Here is a 6,000-nt window from a genome sequence, read left to right as displayed (position 1 = left end):
ACCTTGTCAAACACCAGGAGAGAAATGGAAAGCAATGAAGGTGAACAAGGCAAAAGAGAGAAACGAAAATCCTGACGGAGAGTAGGGCAAAATTTCTTCAAGGTAGGCATTCCTTGAAGAGAGGTGGCAGTCAATTAAACACAGAGATAAAAGCAAAGAACTGCGGATGCTAGAAATCCAAAACAAAAACAAAAACAGAAATACCTGGAAAAACACACCACCAGACACATCTTCCCTTCACCCCCCATGGTGGCATTCCTTAGGGATCGTTCCCTCCGTGACACCCTGGTCCACTCCTCCATCACCCCCTACTCCTCAACTCCCTCCATGGGACCTTCCCATGCAACTGCAGAAAATGCCCCTTCACTTCCCCTTTCCTCACCGTCCAAGGGCCCAAACACTCTTTTCAAGTGAAGCAGCATTTCACTTGCACTTCCCTCAACTTAGTCTACTGCATTTGTTGCTCCAAATGCGGTTTCCTCTACATTGGAGAGACCAAACGCAGACTGGGTGACCGCTTTGCAGAATACCTTCGGTCTGTCCGTAAGCATTACCCAGACCTCCCTGTCGCTTGCCATTTCAACACTCCACCCTGCTCTCATGCCCACATGTCCTTCCTTGGCTTGCTGCATTGTTCCAGTGAAGCTCAATGCAAACTGGAGGAACAGCACCTCATCTTCCGACGAGGCACTTTACAGCCTTCCGGACTGAATATTGAGTTCAACAACTTTAGATCATGAACTCTCTCCTCCATCCCCACCCCCTTTCCGCTTTTTCCCCCTCCTTTTTGTTTTTTCCAATAATTTATATAGGTTTTTCTTTTCCCACCTATTTCCATTATTTTTAAATGTATTTCCATCCATTGTTTTATCTCTACCTTTTAGCTTTTTTAGTATTCCTTCACCCCACCCCACCCCCACTAGAGCTATCTGTACCTTGTTTGTCCTGCTTTCTACCCTTAATTAGCACATTCCTTTAGATAATATCACCACCTTCAGCACCTCTTTGTCCTTTTGTCTGTGACATCTTTTGGTTATCTCCACCTATCGCTGGCCCTTTACCTAGCTCTTCTTGTCCCAACACCCCCACCCCCTTAAACCAGCTAATATTTCACCCTTTTTCTATTTTTACTTAGTTCTGTTGAAGGGTCATGAGGACTCGAAACGTCAACTGTGCTCTTCTCCACCAATGCTGCCAGACCTGCTGCGTTTTTCCAGGTATTTCAGTTTTTGTTTTTACTTGAGTACTTGGTACTTCAGGTGCTTCGGCCCTAGCTGTTCACAATCTACATCAATGATTTGCACATGGGGACCAAATGTAATATTTCCATGTTTGCAGATGACACAAAGCTAGATTGGATTGTGAGTTGTGAGGAAGCTGCAAAGAGGCTTCAAGAGGATTTGGACAGGCTTAGTGAATGGGCAAGAACAGGGCAGATGGAATAAAATGTGGATAAGTGTGAGGTTATCCACTTTGGTACGGGGAATGGAGGTGCAGAGTAATTTTTAAATGGTGAGAGATTGGGAAGTGTTGATGCCCAAAGGGACCTGGTTGTCCTTGTTCATAAGTCACTGAAAGCTAACATGCAGATCCAGCAAGAAATTGGGAAGGCAAATGGCCTTTATCACAAGAGTATTTGAGTACAGGAATAGCGATGTCTTGCTGCAAATGTATAGAACCTTGGTTAGACCACACCTGGAGTATTGTGAACAGTTTTGGTCTCCTTACCTAAGGAAGGATATACTTGCCATAGAGGGAGTGCAGCGAAGGTTAACCATTTTTAATTCCTGAAATGGTGATACTGATCTGAGGAGAGATTGAGGAGACTGAGCCTGTATTCTCTGGAGTTTAGAAGAATGAGAGGTGATCTCATTGAAACTTATAAAATTCTTAAGGGACTAGACAGGGTAGATGCAGAAAAGATTTTTCTCCTGGCTGAGGGGACCAGGAAACACAATCTCAGAATAAGGGGTAAGCATCTATAACTGAGATGAGGAGGAATTTCTTCACGCAGAGGGCTGTGCATCTTTGGAATTCTCCACCCAAGAGGGCTGCTGTAGGCTCAGTCAATGTATATATTCAAGACAGAAAGCGATAGATTTCTAGACACTAATGACATCAAGAGACATGGGGATAGCATGGGAAAATGGCATTGCGATAGACGATCAGCCACGATCTAGTTGAATGGCTGAGCAGGCAAGAGGGACTGAATGGCTCACTTCTGCTCCTATATTCCTATGTTCCAGCAGGGAAGTTTGTCCTTACCTGCTTGGTTCATGGAGCTACAGTTGCAGAGAGCATTTTGAGAAGCTTCGAGCATGGGCATTGTCATGGAGCGAGTTACTTGGGCTCCTCCTAGAGAGCTGGTTTGGAAGGGCAGTGATTGGGAAATTCATAGGCCCTGTCCTTGTGTGCCTGCAAAATTCCGTGATCCTGTAACCTTGGGGGTGGGATGTGAAATGGGCCAATGTGACCAGGTTTGTGCAGAAGAAGGTGATGGCACAGTTGGAAAGGGAGAACCCGAAGGGTGGATCCAGGAGTGTGAATAAACAAATACAATGCCCTGTCACTGCTTCCGTTTCTGTTCAAATAATGGAATGACCAGAATCATCCATTACTAACAGTTCAGATAATGGTGATTTTGGTGGATCCATGCAACCAAAACTGATGGGAGCAGAGCTGTGAAGTTTCTGGAGAAGTGCGCCATTTTGTTGAAGGTTGTACAGGTTGAGTGGGAGCTGCTGTCTGATGAGAACCAGTGGCTAAATCCTTGAAAAGGAGCTGCAATTCTGCATCTGGAAGCTTGGAGCCTTGAAGGACTCTGGCTGAAATTGATGCCATGTAATCTGCCCAGCAAATCTGTCAGCTCTATCTTTGTTGTATTTGCAATTTAACGTGTAATATATAACTTATATTGATCATGATTTGCTTGTTAGTTTATGTTTAATTTATGTTAATTCTGGTTGATTGTTAAAGTAAAATTTTAAAAAGGTGAAACCTTGTCCATTGGTTTATCATTGGGATTGTTAAGTCAATTTGGTTATTTTGGTTTGTTGATCTCTGAGGTGATCATAGCACTGCCCTCAAGAAATCCATATTGACTGTCCTTTATTACACTTTCTTAATAACAATTTATACTGTCTTGCAGAATTTTTTCCAATAATTTACCCACCACTGAGGTTAGGCTGACGGGCCTGTGATTACAAGGGCTATCTCTTGCTCCCTTTCTAAACAACAGTACAACATTAGCAGTTTTTCAGTCCTTGGATACCGCACCTGTAGCCAGAGAAGATTAGAAAATCCACTATGTCTTCCTTTGTGTTCCTTAACAGCCTGGGATGCATTTCATCTGGTCTTCTTATCCACTTACAATTATACAAAACACTTTAATAATTCCTCCTTCACTGTTTATCCCATCCAATGTTTCACACTGTTCCTCCTTAACTGCAATGCTTGCTTCTCCCTCTCTTTTGTGAAGACAAATGCAAGATATTCATTAAGAGCCATGTCCACATCTTTTGCCTCCATACACACATTACCTAATTGGTCCTATTCTTTCCTCAGTTATTTTCTTGCTCTTTTGGTATTCATCTTGGTGTTTTTTTGATCTTACTTGCCAATTTTTTAATCCATTTATCCAGGTACAGGGCTTCATCGATTGTGTCCATCTGGCCATCAAGGCACCCATAGCTGGCCAGTGATTGTCATCAACAGAAAGGGCTTTTACTCCTTCAGCGTCCAACAAGTCTGTGACATGGAGTTTCCTCTATGTGCACGCTCTCTTTCCTGGCAGCTGTCATGGCCCCTTCGTCCTCTGCAAGCCCAGGCTGCCTTATATCTTCACTCCAACTCCCAAAGTGTGTAAGTGGATCCTACGGACAAGGGATATCCCTTGAAGAGATGGCTACTGATCCCTTTGCAGGAGCCCCTGACAGGGGCATAGAGGTGATACAACCAATGCCACCCTGTGCCACTGGTTCTGCTAATTTTGGAATCTTATTTATCCCTTTTTCTGTTCCACTGGCTTCAAAATCTTTGACTATTACTGAAAAAAGAGACATGTCAAAGCTTTTTGTCTTGCACTCACCAGGACACTTTGCAAGAATACCAATATAAGGGGAAAACAACAATTTATACTGTATGAGAAGAAGTGCTGATTGGTTGGCAAGTGGGCTCTAATTGGTAGAGGCGTTGCCATGGAGAATGCACCAGTGATGGTGATTGACAGTTTACTGCCAAGCATTGTTGAAATTTAAACCAGGCAGCTTGACCCTGATTGGTCAAGGCATTGCCCTGAGGAATGAGTCAGCTGTCACTTATTTTGTTTAGCTGAAACAGGCGCAATGGGTATACAGCTTCATTTTGCCTGCAAAGAACAGAGCCCTGAGTATTAATATATGTAGCTTCCTGTACATGCAAATGTGCCACACTGCAAGCCTGACTAATAATCTTAAATTGGTTGTCAGTGTAATTCTTAGCACATTGAGGATTATTTAGTAAATGTTATCCAATCGCAGAATCACATCGAATGTTAGACATTGTGTTTTGAGTTATGCAAGCACAGGTTGGTTGGGTACAGTCTGTGCCTTGCCAATTGCGAACAGTGGCTGGGACATGCTATTTGATATGATCTGCCAGCCTTTAGGATGTACGGCCTACATACCTAGCATCACACTGGCACTGAAATTAATGTACCACATTACTCATTTGTGTGATAGGCAGAACGTCTTTTAAGCTTGGCGGCAGCATCCTGTTAGTGGTGAATACCACTTGTGTTGCTACTGCATCATAGCAGAGTGAAACAGCTAGCTTCACCTGTTGCACAAATTTTTGAGACACCTTGCCCTACAAGGGCAATCTGAGGTATACTGGGCACTTTTCAGTGCTGAAAGCGACAGCCTTAGGCCCGTTTATGAGTCTGCGTGATACACAGCGTGAAATGACCTGATTAGGGTAGCCATTATCCCACAGGATGCCTTTGATCTGCCCTATTTCAGCATCAAGTTTGCATGGTGAACAAATGGCCCAGGCCCTATTTACAAGTTTGCTGATCCAGAAGCTGCTGCCTTGCCCCATCTGCGGTGGAGATCATGGCACTCTGGGTCAGATCTGCCTTCTGGCAGAGAGCTGAAGAAGGAGGATTAGAGAACTGGGTCTTACTATCCTAGAGAAGCATAGGCTTCAGAGAGATTTGATTAAGGTGTCTATAGAGGGGACTATACTGTATCTGTGTGGATGGATGTTTTTGCATTAGCTAGGCTAGGGAGAACCTATGGCAATCCTGACGTCACTTCGCATGACTGTCAGGTTAATTCATGTTTCCTGCACCAGGCAAAATGGCGTCTGGCACGAATTGTCCTGGAAATTTAAAATTACAACACCCCTACCTTCATTTTCAGTCCATGTGAGTTTGCTCAGTGTTGGGATGGCAAAATTTGGCCCTTGAACTCCACATCGTTGACAAGAATAGTGCCTCACTCATAATGCACCACATCGGAAGTCTGCAAAATACTGTTCTCTAAAAATCTTGCAGGATACCTAACTGTGCAAAAAATATCTCCTAAAAAGGACATTTTTAATTGTTGTTGACTGCTTCAATAGTAACTGGTGTTGAAATGTTTGCACCTTGTTGTGTTTTTTGCTTCTATGTCGTTACAGATAGGAGAGGGATTAATTTGTAAATGTAATCCTCAATAAATTGTTAAATGTCCAGAAATCCCATGTCACAAACATAGAACATGGCTGATTCGGTCACAATAAAACAGTGGTCATGCCCATGATTAATCTTTACCACAGTATAAAGCTTGAATATCCATTGGTGGGAAAAATAATTTAGTGGATCCAAGTGACACCCTTTGTTTGTGCATATATTTATAAGAAAGACCTCTTAGCCAGTGAGTCTAATCTTTTAAATAGCTTTTCAGTAGGTTAGGATACTATTCCTCTGTCATAGACTTTCCTTGTCAAGCAACCCTGAAGCACAACTACTGAGTTTGTGAA

Source organism: Cetorhinus maximus, chromosome 12 (assembly GCF_964194155.1).
Source record: "Cetorhinus maximus chromosome 12, sCetMax3.hap1.1, whole genome shotgun sequence".
Taxonomy (NCBI): Eukaryota; Metazoa; Chordata; class Chondrichthyes; order Lamniformes; family Cetorhinidae; genus Cetorhinus; species Cetorhinus maximus.
Note: the sequence above shows the minus strand (reverse complement) of the source record.